Source organism: Carya illinoinensis, chromosome 16 (genome assembly GCF_018687715.1).
Source record: "Carya illinoinensis cultivar Pawnee chromosome 16, C.illinoinensisPawnee_v1, whole genome shotgun sequence".
In the NCBI taxonomy this organism is placed as follows: domain Eukaryota; kingdom Viridiplantae; phylum Streptophyta; class Magnoliopsida; order Fagales; family Juglandaceae; genus Carya; species Carya illinoinensis.
Window position 1 is genome coordinate 5956432 of NC_056767.1, and position 14377 is coordinate 5970808.

General features: G+C 35.2%; 1 long non-coding RNA gene across 1 annotated transcript; it reads right to left on the reverse strand.

Moving 5' to 3' along the window:
• Positions 1–417: 417 nt before the first annotated feature.
• LOC122299768 lies at positions 418–989 on the reverse strand. Its single transcript, XR_006239770.1, has 2 exons — positions 869–989; positions 418–741 (listed from the first exon to the last, which is right to left on the reverse strand). It is a non-coding gene; the product is annotated as an uncharacterized LOC122299768 (long non-coding RNA).
• Between the last annotated feature and the right edge of the window lie 13388 nt (positions 990–14377).

The window sequence follows — 14377 nt, forward strand, 5'->3', positions numbered from 1 at the left end:
CACAGAGGTATAAGGTTAGAAAAAAACTACTCACACCCGGGGATGGGAAACCCTCGCGTACACGTCCATCCACATGTAAAAATAAAACGAGGCGTTTCATTTTTGAAAAATGCTGTTTGCACACGCCGAAGGGAACACGCCGTGTACACGGGTCCCACGTGGACAAATGAAACGCTGTATTTCATATGTAAACAGATTCACTTCCCTTCATCACAGACACAAAGCCACGAAACCAAGTCAGCCGATTCTCAACTTCATCTTTCCATCTTCTTCTTTGTTTCTCGTCTTCCCATCTTCTTCTTAGGACAATGCATCTAAAGAAGGTTTCCATTAGATATCAAAGTAATAATTTCAATGCAGTATCAGCTACTGTGCCCCCACTTCAGAATTCGAAATAAAAACTAAATAACTGAAAGCTAAGAAACTAATAAACTCTTAACGTCAATTTATCAAATATCCAGTTCATAGAAGGCTTCACAATCCTAGAAATACCAGCTTCAGACATAACAAATTACGAGCCAGTACAAAAAAATGGTCTAATTATCAATCTCATACATTTAAAAAAAAAGTTATTTCGGTAAATGAAAAGAAATCCAGAACCATATGGAGAAGGGTGTTTAAGAAACAGAATCTACTCAAGATTTTGAAGAGACCCTGAATGGAACTTGCGGAACCGGATGAAAGGAAGGGTTGAGGGAACTTGAGGCCTGACGGGGTGCGCTTTCTTTGCAAACTTCTTTCCTGAGGTTGCTAGAGGCGTTAAAGGCAAGAAATAAAACTTCCAAAATTACAGATTTAGAAAGCATCTGGGATCTATTAAAATGGAAAAACCTCAACTAAGCTGAATCACAATAAACAATTCTCATACCCACGATGACGACCATCGGTGCTATCTCAATCTCTCGTTGGGTTTCATTTCGTGTTTTCCGAGAAAAATTACCCCTTCCTTCCCTTCATCAGCTGGTCTTGATTTTTTCTTCTGTTTTTTTTTTTTATTATATCGGCTCAGCCGAAGCCGAAGCCGATTTCCCAAAAGGTACCCAACGCCGGGTACCTATAGCAGAATTGTTCATTTTTTGTTTGCTAACACATGACGCTGATTGGTTGATTTTGTTTGAGAAACTAACCCACGGCTTCGACTTGGTGGTGGTGGTGGGAATAGGAGAAGAAAGCACAGAAAAAAATTAAAAAAAAAAATAATAATAATCTCAAAGTTAAGGAAAAGTTGACGGATTTACAGCGGAAAATGATTTTCCCTATCAGGCGTGTTTGGATTGCTATTTCTACTCATGTTAAGTCTTGCAAAAATGGTCAGTATGGTCTCTTCTCCTTTTTTTATAATCTGATTTTATTTTCTTTTCATGTGTATAATTCTACTGTATGTTAGTAATGCCAGCAAAATGAATTAGTTGTTTCCTTCCTTTTACTGGTTGTAACCAAATTGTATTATGAAAAATTATAGCGTCAATACCACGAAAATATAACACGTTTCTTCCCGGTTCATCTGTTTTTATCTTTACTAACTTGTTCTCAAAGTCTAAATATAGTTCCTGAAGATTGATCCTTTTTTTGCCTCTGTTTCCGGTCTTGAAAAACAGAGCCCCAGTACAAAAGCTTTTTGTCTCGGTTCTTCTCCTTTTTCTAGGTGCTGAAAGTATACGCTCCTCCTCTTTGTTAACATCTTTCCCCTTCTTCTTCTCCTCCTCCTTCCTCTGCTTTTGTTTAACAGTAGGAAAAATAAAATTTATCAAATGACGACATTCGTTCCATACCAATGGAACCTGTCATGTTCCTACTTTCTTCTTCTTATTCATGTTGAAATCAAACTCACCCACAAAAGTTGAACACAAAAAATTACAATTAAAAAAAAAAAACTACACGGGAATCACCTTTTTAATAATGTTTTTTGTCCGTCTTCTTTCATCCTATCTATTTTTCTCAATGATTGTTTTACATTTTTCAATTTCCCATTGGATAGAATTCTAGATATTCTCTAATGTTACTATTTCTTTCAAGTTAAATCACACAAAAAAGCTACTCACACCTAGGGTTTAATTTTGCCACTAGGATGGGTTTGATTTCATAAGCCGATTTATGTGCTGGGTTTGATAATTTCCAACGAAGATCAATTTTGATGCTCAGGGGCAACTGAGACCCATTTTGGCACTTGGGATGGGTTTGATTTGGTATGAATTTGTTTTTCATATTATTTTTAAATAATACTGGCCGACGTGAGCAATTGCACAAAAGGTACCCAACGCTGGGTACCTGTAGCAAAATTGATAAGATTATGGTAAAAAAATGTTTGAAATTAACGACGCGCGACGTGATGAGCATTATAATGCATTTTTACACCATTTAAATAAATTTGAGGATAAATGTGAAGGCCTAACATTTGAGTCAAAACCCTCTTCAACCATGTGACTAGTCTACTAAATTGTTGCGGACAAATGATCCAAATTTGGCCATTTCAGTAATTATTAACTCTAGAAACTGTTAATTTGCTTATGTTGTTTCATAAATGTGACTATAAGGTCGATCCTCTGTAACTAAAGAAGTGAATGCATATGTATAAATCAAGCACAATATGTCATTCTATGGAGAATCTGGGGCCACTTATGAATCTAAGGCATATAAATCGAGCAAAAAAATGTTATTTTGATCTAAATGATTCCTTGAGAGTGATTGTTGCAACCTTCTCAAATGTTTTCATGAAATTGTTATTGTGGAGTTTTTGTAACCTTTGTTATGATAATATTGACTTTTCAATTCCTTGTAGCAATGTAAGTTTCAAACTGTACGATTAGATTTTATCTTGTCATAATGATAATAATAACAAAGTTGAGAAATTGAGCTATAAAAACTCTTTTGGTGCCGTATCTATTTGGTAAGAAGGCAAGAAATAGAAACTCCCTTGAAGTCAATTATTTCGATAAATTTTCAAGCAATGATTCCTTCCACCCTCTTATTATTAAGCTTAAATTTAAACGCCATTCCTTTTGATTTTCTAATTTTTCCGTTCTTTATAAGATCCATTCTTCTATTTAAATCACATGAAAAGCAAGGAGAATTGAAGAGAAATTTTAGAATGAACTTTATAAGTTTTAGAATAATCCTCAATGATCATGCCCCGACTGCAAAGGGTCTATATATTTAGGTCCCATCACGCCATTGTTTTACTTTTGGCTGGTTTTATCCATTGGGTTTCCTGGTGCGAGTAGATTATGCAAGTGGGAACAAGGCAATATTTTGGCTTACCGCAGAGAATAACTTCAACGCTTTACATGTGGAGGCTAGGGGGAGCAGTGGATGGAGAGCCGTATCAAAGAGTCTTACAACTTATTCTGCACAGCCCTGTAAATGTAAGCACTCGGAGGTCTGCAATTTAAACTTGACATGCCATAATGAAAGATAACATTATTCCATCTCGATTCATGTATGGTTTGATGGTAAGATGAGAATTTTAAATTATAAAATAAAATATTAAAATATTATATTTTAATATTATTATTATTTTAAAATTTAAAAAAAATTAAATTATTTATTATATTTCATAAAGATTTGAAGAAATTATAATAATGATATGAAAATTTTAAATTTGAGGTAAAAATTACCGTTCTCTCTGGATATGTGAAGAGAAATGAATCAAGATATCACGAAGTTGCTCGTGTTCTAGTAGAAAGTGCAAGGAGTCGTCAACATTGACTGGTTCTGCTTGGCCACTGAGAATTCTCAGATGAGAATTTTGAATTTTAAGATTAAATATTATATTTTAATATTATTATTGTATTGGATTTGAAAAAGTTAAATTATTTATTATATTTTATATGGGAATTTGAGAAAGTTGTAATGATGAGATGAGAATTTTATATTTAAGATAAAAATTTCTTAGGACCAAGCAGAACCTATATTAACTTGGAGCTTAGCCAAGAAAACGATGTCGGCTCCTCGGGACTAATGCCTTCAACCTGACTGAATATGAACAGACCCATCTTGACTTGATTTTAATGCTGCATTTTGTAAGTTGAGTTGAATTAAATGAAATAAAAATTAAATAAAATATTATTTTTTAATATTATTATATTAAAATTTAAAAAATTAAATTGTTTATTATATTTTATGTTAAAATTTGAAAAAATTATAATGATTAAATTAAATGAGTTGAAGTGAGTTGAGGATTGTAAATATAATTTTTAAAAAAGAAAAATAATTTGTATAAATTTCAAATAGATAAATCTCGCATAAGTCACTAAAAGCCCGTGATCTAATTGACATAATTCACAATTTCCAAAATGGAGGTCAGGATTTCCAAACCCCTCTAGCCATATATATATATATATATATTATATATATAAAGTCTCGCATAAGTCTTTGTAAAAGAGTATATCTCATCTACCTATATAAAAAGAAAAAGTGCATCTCATCTAAAAATAGCGTAACAAAATTATTATTTATTAGTGAGATTTATTTTTTTATAAAAAATTTATACAAAATTTATCTATTTAATGCTTGTACTTAACATTACAATGGAAGAAATTTTCCATTCTTTATCAGTTTTATTGTCTATCTTGAAGCCAAGTCGTCATGTGTGAGCCATAGAGAAAACTGCTTTTCTTCATTGTCGCAACCAGATTTGAACGCCTACAGACTCAACGAGTGTGCGAAGAAAACAAATCCGAAAATTGGTTGAACAAAAGGTTTGGTCCGGTCTGTAATTGGTTTAGATTCTCAAGAATCGAAATCGAATCTACCCCTCATTGATCCCCATTTTCATGTTTTAAAAATGAGATTGGAACCAACTGAACCAAACCAAATATAGATGTTTTTAATTTTTTTATATAATATATCAAATATTTTTTATATTATATGTATTATATGCTTATTAACATGATATTTTAATCTTATTGTTCATACCAATTAATGTTATAGTTTTTTTGATATAACATAAAATTAATATTAAATTACTAAGATAAACTTATTATAGTTATATATGTATTATAGATTTCATGTATCTCACATTATATAAGAGACGTAAGATTTCATAAGATCAAATATAAAATAAGCTCAGACAATTAATCAAACGACCATTCAGATATATGGTACCAATACAATTTTAGGATGGGCGTGCAAGCGACGGACTCAAGCGTGATCCATCATAATATGTCAGAATACTACATAATTGGCCTCCTTTATTGCAACAGGTAAAGTTAGTGCACAACCTTGCACACAGTGTTAAATGTGTTGACCAGTTAGATCAGTCAGATAAATTAGATCAATTAGTTAATTAAGATAAATCAGTCAAATGCATAGCAAAAATACCAACAAGAATTATCATGATTTTAAGTTCTCATCATTAAATGTTTTATAAAAAAAAAAAACCTTATATTAAGTATATTTACATTATGATGAGTTTTTTACTGAGTGATCAACTTATTTTAGTTGTTTTTATGTTTTTAAACTCAAAATTCTAGATAAGCATAATGATGAGTACGAGTAGGCGAGCCAGGCTTAATTGGAGCAATTGATTAAAGTCTATACTCCCTATAATAAATTATTTTTTTTATGACATGAATTTTATTTTGTTGTTTCATTCAATTTTATTTTGAGAAATGTTTTCATAATATATATATATATATATAAATATATATATATATATATATATATATATATATATATATTATGAAATAAATTGTTTGTTTTTTATAAAAAAAAATGAGATCCACTATCAGGTCATTTTTATGAAGACACGTGGCATCCCTAACTTATAGGAAAAGGGTATCACAATTGCCTTTTCAATTACTTGTAGCAATGTAAATTTCGAACCATAGAGGCTGTAAATAGATTTTTTGTTATCATAATGATAATAATAACAAAGTTGAGAAATTGAGCCATAAAAACTATTTTGTTGCCAAAATTGTTTGATAAAAATGCAAGAAATAGAAACTCCCTTGAAGTCAGTTATTTCGATAACTTTGCGTATGAAAGATAATTATGCAAAAGTTATTATTATATTATATAGAAATCTCGAAGTTAAAAAGAAAATATGTTTTCATGCAATGGTTTCTTCCATCCTCTTATTATTAAGCTTAAAGTTAAACGTCATTCTTTTTGTTTTCTAATTTTTTCATTCTTTATAAGATCCACTCTTCTATTCGAATCACATGAAAAACAAGAAGCATTGAAGAGAAATTTTGGCATAAACTTCTATGGGACGCTGACCGAAAGGAGTGGGAATGTATCAAAGAAGTCGTTAAGTTCCAAGTTTGGACTTTTTAAGCACGTATCAATGCTCAAATTTTATCCCATTTAATGATCTAATTTTGAGCATGTATCAATGCGTTAATACCATTGAAATGGGCATACTCTTCAAGTCTCTCGGCTTCTTCATTTGTTTTCTCTTATAGAGTTTTGCATTTTTCATGTCAAACGCTCATCGTCTAGTTGCTAACAAGCCTTTCAATACTATCATCTATTAAAAAAATATCTAATTGAGTTTTTAAACTTTTTTTTTATTAGTTTTTTTTTTAATAATTAAATTCTTTTATTTATTATCTATATATTATATATTTTATAAATTAAAAAATTATATATAATATATTGTATTGTATGAAAATTATGAGTAGAATGTTTGGGAAGAGAATAGAAACGTCCGAGAAAGATATGGACCAATTCGGCTCAGCCAATGGGCATGTGCCTCTAAGCACGTGCGTGTTATTGCTTTCTCGGCATTATCGTTTTCACCAACAGCTAGGGGTTCATATCCTCTTTTATTACAATATATTTATAGAATAATACTACATATAATTATAAAATTATAAATATTATATAATTATTTTAAAAAAAATAATATTTATGATTAAAAAATTAATTTATTTTTATATAAATTTCATATTAATTTATTTTTTTTTAAATAATTAAATCACTTGCATAATCATAATCACAAATACCATTTCTCGCCTTTATCACAAGGAGGGAGTTGTCGTAACTGATTTGATCGAAGGTTTTGCCACCTTCGTCATAAAACAAGTAACAGCTTTACCTAACGAGCCGGGGCATGTGCCTCTAAGCACGTGCGTGTTATTGCTTTCTCGGTATTATCGTTGCCTCCAACTACTAGTGGTTCATATCATCTTGACTACACTGCATTTATAACAAGGAGGGGGTTGTCGGGACTGATTTGATTGAAGGTCCTGTCATAAAACAAGTAACAGCTTTATCTAATGAGCCCGGTTACTGTGCCGCACTGCTGGGTGCGGCCAATTCAATTTTTTTAATTTATTTAAATATTTTAAAAATATATATCAATACATTTTTCATCACTTTTTTAATTATTGAATAAAAACTTCTACTTCTTCATCTTCATTTTTTATTTTTTATTTTTTTACCAACTATCAACCTAAGGCTTGGCATAATTTTTTAATGCGAGTAATAATATATTTTATTTTGAGTAATATTATATATAATTTTAAAATATATAAATTATATATATTTGTTTTAAAAAATATAAAATTCAAAATAAAAAACTGATTTTTTTATATAAATATTATATTTATTTATTTTTTAAATAAAATAAGCGAGATTTAATTCTTTAACAATGTAAATACCATTCATAAGTAAAATACTATTCAAGAGTTCGTGTCCGCCGACCATGTACTTGTCAGTTTTATTGTCTATCTCGAAGTCACGTCGTCGAGGACTCGTGTGTGAGCCATATAGAGAGAAAAATTGTTTGGCTACAAAGAAATTTTATTTTAAATATAAAATTTTTATTTTATTATTATAATTTTTTTAAAGTTTTATATAAAATATAATAAATAATTTAATTTTTTTATTTTTAAAATTTTAAAATAATAATAATATTAAAATATAATATTTTAATATTTAATTTTAAAATTAAAAATTAAAAATCTTAATGGCTAAGTAAAACCAGTTCTCCTAGATATTGCAACAGCCAGACTTGAACGCCTACGACTCAGAGAGAGTGTGGAGAAAACCGTCGTACTCGATTGGTTTGATTTTGATTCTTAAGAATCGAAAGAGACTCGTATTGTTCGATATACATTTTTTTGGAAAACCGATTTAGATGGAACCGATCGGGTATATAAATACTTTTATATTATAAATTTTAATATAACATTTACTATAACATAAAACTAATATTAAGTTATTAATATAAATATATTTTTTTATATTATATATTATATATAAATACATTACTTGTTACAATTAATTTTAATTAAAAATTCTGCTATTTATTATGTTGATGTGTTAACACATCACTTCTTGTAGATATCATATTTAATATCTTTACATCTTTTATGCCATTTTTTATTCCTCACACGATTTTTAATAATACTACATATAATTGTAACTTGTAAGGTAGGTAAATTATCTAAAGTTTTTTTTTTTAAAAAATAAATGTTGAGGGAAAAATGAGCGTGTTGGCATATTCTTGTGAAAACCTGTGTAAAATGGTGTTGTAACAAGTGTTGTTGCGGAAGGATTGAAGTGGGCTTGAAGTGTGCTCATTATTGGTCAAAAGAAGCGACTTCGCTCGACCCTCGCTCGACAGAGCGCTCGAGCGAACTCAGGCAGATTCAACCGCTCGACCATCGCTCGACATACGGCTCGAGCGAACTCAGGCAGATTCAACCGCTCGACCCTCGCTCGACATACGGCTCGAGCGAACTCAGGCAGATTCAACCGCTCGACCCTCGCTCGACACTGAGCTCAAGCAAACCCAGGCAGAGTGTGTCGCTCGACCCTCGCTCGACACTGAGCTCGAGCGAACTCAGGCAGAGTCGACCGCTCGATACTCGCTCGACATGGCGCTCGAGCGAACTCAGGCAGATTTCGGCGCTCGACCTTCGCTCGACCCTTCGCTCGAGCCAATGTTCCAGATCACTTACAATGTAGGGTTTTGAACGCCTCATTTGATGGGAACTATAAATAGAACATGTTAGCTTCTGTTCTATGTGTGGAGAATCAGAGCAAAAACCCTAAGGGCCTCCAAGAACATCTTAGAGCAATCTCTCCCCCATTTGATTGATTCTTTCTTGGAAAAACATTTCTCCACCACAACATACACAAAAATCAGCTTTCACTTGAGTCCATTGAAGTGGACATTTTGTTGGCCGGAAGAGTCCGGAGCTGCCGTTGATGCAGAGATCGAGAGGTTCTCGTGGGAAGCTATAGGAAGGTCGGAGTTCCGACACTACATGCGTGTAGAGATCGAGTGGGTCACTCGTGGTGTTGCAAGCCAAGTTTAGCTACTACAAAGGTTTTGTGAGTGTTCTAAATTGGTTGTAACAAACTAAAGTTTCTATAGTGGATTTGAGGTGGTGTCTTACACCCGGAGTGGTTTTAGATTTTGAAGAGGTTCTTCAAATGAGTTTCCATTCCGTGAACAAAATCATGTGTTGATTATTTGTGTTATTTGTTTCATTTATTATCTGCTTGTTTGATTAATTTTCAAAAGGCCAGAAAAATTAGATTACACCTATTCACCCCCCCTCTAGGTGTAGTGTTGTGTAGAACCACTGCTTTTTCAATTGGTATCAGAGCGGGTTCACTCCGCTAGGATTTAGTTCCTGAGTGTGATCCTGCTGTAGTGGTTTAAATGGATAGGTCTCAATCACTCACATCTCCACCATTTTTTGATGGAAGTAACTATGCGTATTGGAAGGTTCGAATGAGAGCTTTCCTTAAGTCTGTGGATGAACGAGTGTGGACCTCTGTAACAAAGGGATGAAAACAACCGGTTGTATTCATTGAGGGAGTCGAAACCCCTAAGGGTGTGGAAAATTACTCTAGGGATGAAGTCAACGAGTGTAGTTGGAACAGCAGAGGCCTGAATGCGATATTCATGGCCGTGTCCCAGGAGGAGTTCAAGAGAATCTCCATGTGTGAAAATTGCAAAGAGGCATGGGACATTCTTGAGGTTACCCATGAAGGTACCAAGGCTGTAAAAAATTCTAAACTTCAAATGCTGACCACCAACTTTGAAGAACTTAGGATGAAGGATGATGAAACTTTTGATGGCTTCTATAGCAAACTTAATGATATTGTCAATTCTCGTTTTAATTTAGGGGATAGAATTCCTGAGGACAGAATTGTGAGAAAAGTCCTTAGATCTCTTCCTGAGAGGTTTCGTCCCAAAGTCACTGCTATAGAAGAAAGCAAAGACTTGGACAACATGAGAATTGAAGAGTTGGTAGGTTCCTTACAAACCTATGAACATACTCTTCCTATGGATAAGAAAAACAAGTCCATAGCCCTCAAAGCTATTAGAGAAGAGTCTGGTGAATCTTCTGACGAACTTGCCATGAGTGACAAGGAGATAGCATTTTATGCTAAAAAATTCAGGAAGATGTTTGCCCAGAAAAACCCAAGACAAGAGAAGAGAAGGTTCAAGGGTATCAATGGAGGTTCTAGTTCAGAGGACCGAGAAGGGAGGTATAAGCGAGAAACTAGAGCTGTCAATGACAATATTCAGTGCCATGAATGTCATGGTTTTGGTCACATTCGACTTGAGTGTGCGAATTACAAAAAGGCCAAAGAGAAAGCTAATGCTGCTTCATTGACTGAAAGTGAGTCTGAGTCAAGTGACTCACAAGAGAGTTCTCCCAGGAAGAAAAATTTCAACTACATGGCTTTCACTTCCTCTGTTGCAGGAAAAAGTCATAACAGTGAATCTGTGGTTGAAATTGAGAGTGTTTCTGAAAATGAATCCGGGGATGAAGATGACTTGCAGGAAATCTATGAGAAGTTGTATAAGGAATGTGTAAAATTGAGGAAACTCAATAAAGCACATATTGAGGAAATAGATTTGTGCAAAAGAGAAAATGAAGGACTTCAGGGCAAACTAAGAGAAGCCATTGGTCTAACAGATGAGTTGCAAAAGAGGAATGTGACTTTGGAAGATAAAGTAGCAACTCATGAAAATGAGCTAACTTTGTTAAATACTAAGTTGCAGAAATTCTCCATTGGGACAAACCAGCTTGACAAAATCCTAAATTTAGGAAAGTCCTCTAGTGATAAAAGTGGTTTAGGCTATTTTGAAGAGAATCCTGATGCTCCTTCAAGCTCAAAAGCTTTCGGTAAAAATGTGAGAACCACAGTGTTTGTTCCTGAAATGACTGAAAAAAGGAAGGCTCATCCATCTGAAAAGGGTAAGAAGCCTGTGCAAGTGCAAAAGTCTGTTCCTCCTCCCAAAAGACAAGGAGCTCGCAACATGAGCCCCATATGTCATCATTGTGGGAAGCTAGGCCATATTAGACCAAACTGTTTTAAATTAATGAGTCACTTTGTGCATGCTCCTGCATTTGTTAATAGTAGAACTGCTTATCCTTCTGGAAGGGGTAAGAATTACATGAATGACTCTAAGAATGTCTCAACCTTCTTGAGACAAAGAGCTCACAAAGCAAGCCCTGTGTGTCATCATTGTGGTAAGATTGGTCACATCCGACCAAACTGTTTTGAGCTTAAGAGGCACACCAAGAGAATTGAAAAGCCCTTCTCAAGAAAATGGATACCAAGGTGGATCATCCAAAAGGGAAAGACGCGAGCCACACATGGTTTTGGTGCTGTAGACTGACAGGTATGCATTACATGCATTACATACATTACATGCATTTTTGTTTTATTTTGTTGTTGTTTGTTTTTTTGTTGTTGTCTAGTTTCTTTGTCGTTGTTTGCTGCCCCTACATGCACTTCATGGTTGGGCTATATGATAGTGGGGTTGTTAATTCTAAAATCTAAGTGCATGTGTCTTTTGAGATTTGTATCATACTTCTATATTTTACAAAGATTTGGAACATGAGTATTTCGTGTAATCTGTGACTGGCATCACACACTTCACTCCAAACTCGGTCAATTGACATTTCACCACTTGTGAGTTTATTGGGGAGGCAATCAAAAGTGGTAGGAAGCTCTATCTTCATACAGAATTGACCACGGGCTAGATGACCTCATCATGGTTCATTTGTGCAAAAATATGTATCTCAAAAGGAAAAGAAAAAGTGAAGTTGAAAAAAAAAAAAAAAAAAAAAAAAAAAAAAGGAGGGTGAAAAACAGAATAAGTTTTCTGTTTTCTTGAACATACTGAGACAAGTATTTAAACAGAAAGATTCAGGTCCTAGCAGCATTAGGTTTGACTTTCTGTGTCTTGAATGAGCTTCCCAAGCACCTATGGTTTCATGTTCAGCCCAGCCCCACTCACGCCTTACGGTTGAAATTTCTTGATTGAGCAAGGACCGCTTTAAACACGCACGTCTATATTACTTGTGATATTTGGTTTTAAACTGCGTATTTTATGGGAATATGATGCTTCTCTACATTTGATATGTACTCTTGGTGTGAAAATTGACATTCCCAGTAATTGTCCAAGTCATGTGAGTGTTGTGTGCCTCAAAACTGGGCAAAATGTGTTTTTCTGGAGGTCTCGCTAGACACTCGCTCTACCCCGCTCGAGCGACAACTGCTCGACAGCCGCTCGAGGGTTTTAATTTCGCTCGAGCGAACGCCTGGTATAAAAACCCAGCGCCGCTCGAGCCGCTCGAGCACAGTGGCCTCTTTCTTCCTCCCGTGCGATTTTCTTCCTCCTTTTCTCAAATTTCTTCGTTTAAACAAGTGTTTTTCTTCCGAAATCATCTTCAAACCAAGGTAAATCCTTTTCTCTCTTGTATTTTCGTGATTTGATGTTTTTATTTTAGGGTTTTTCCGTGTGTTGTTATGCATTTGGGTTTCGGATTGGGTGTTTGAGAGTCTTTCTTCGATTGTTTTTCTTTTATCTTGTTTTATTGAGGCTATTGTATAGCCATTGTTGGGATTGGTTGTATTTAGGAGGTTTTTGAAACTCCCATGGGTCTATACCCGAGTTTCTCACTTGGATGCACTCCAAGTGTTCGATAAAATGCCTCAATGAAGTGTGTTTTTGGTTTTTCATCATGCATTGGCATAGCATTGCTCCCATATCTATTTCATGTCTATCCTAGGTTTGAGACATCGTTTAACTAGGATTGCATTATGTTTTGAAGGTGTTTTGGTTTAGAATTGGCATTGGTTTGCACATGGGTCATGCATGAGGTTTGGCTTTCGCTTGCCAATGGGTTGGAATTGGCTTGTAAATGGCTTGGCATTGTCATTGCATAAGAGTCATGCAAATGGGTTGGCATTAGCTTGTAAATGGCTTGAGTTGTCATTGCATATGTGTCATGAATGTGGTTGGCATTAGCATGCATGTTGGTCTTTCACATGAGTAGGCATTAGCATGCATATGGGACACTTTGACCTAGGCATTTGTTATTGTTTTGAAAAATGAGGAGTGACATCGGGCATGCACCAAGTCTTGCATTGTTAGTTGGCATTGTTGCGTCAGCATGCATGCATCCATCACGTCTTTGCATTGCCTTAGCCTTGTCTAACGTCTTTGACTCTGTCTACAGCCGACACCATGTCTCGATGTGTTCGTCCTCGCCAAAACCCTCCTGCACCCGTTCAAGCCCAATTCCATAGTGCCCGAGCCCAAGAGTTATACTCTCAGAACTTCTCGCATCGTACTCCCATAGTCGAGCGTGAAGTGACATTAGGTGAGCTTACCGAAACTATAATTCCCCGTATCTTTGAGTCTCGTCAGTGGCAGGCATTGACCACTGGTCATCCCACTCCTTCTGTGGAGTTGGTTAGGGAGTTTTACTCCAATATTCATGACATATCTGTTAATGAATCATTTGAAGTCAGTCTCAGGAATGTTGTTTTCCGAGTCACTCCGGGCATGATAGCGACTCTGCTAAATGCCCCTCGTGAGCTCTATCCTGAGTTTCCCTACTCACAGACATCTCCTCCAAGTCCACAAGTCATTGCTACTTGTCTTTGTGGCCGACCTAGTAGTTGGGAAGGGACAACCCCTATTTCAACTGCTCGTTTTACCCCCGATCACCTCATTCTTAGTAGGATTGTTCTTACGAACTTAGATCCTACTGGTCATAATAGTGATGTGGGTCTTGACCGTGCCCGTCTGCTGTATGCCTTGATCAATGGTGTCTCCATTGATCTAGGAAGTCTTTTGTGTCGGGTTATTGTTGAGGCGTATCGGTCCTCCAAAACACGGACTGGTTTGCCCTTACCGTGTTTAATCACCCGAATAGCTCTCTCCCAATCTGTTGCTTTCCATCCTCAGGAGTCGAGAATTGCCCTTAAGGCTCCTATTGGTCGTAGGACGGTCCAGTTGAGTCGTGCTCACACAACTCCACAGCCTATCCGTGTTGAGCACCCTCCCGCTCCCTCCTCTCAGCCTTCGAGCTCTCGATCATCTAGTTCTCAGCCGTCTACCTCGGCCCCATCCAGCTCTCAGCCATCTTCCTCAGCCCCCGGTTCG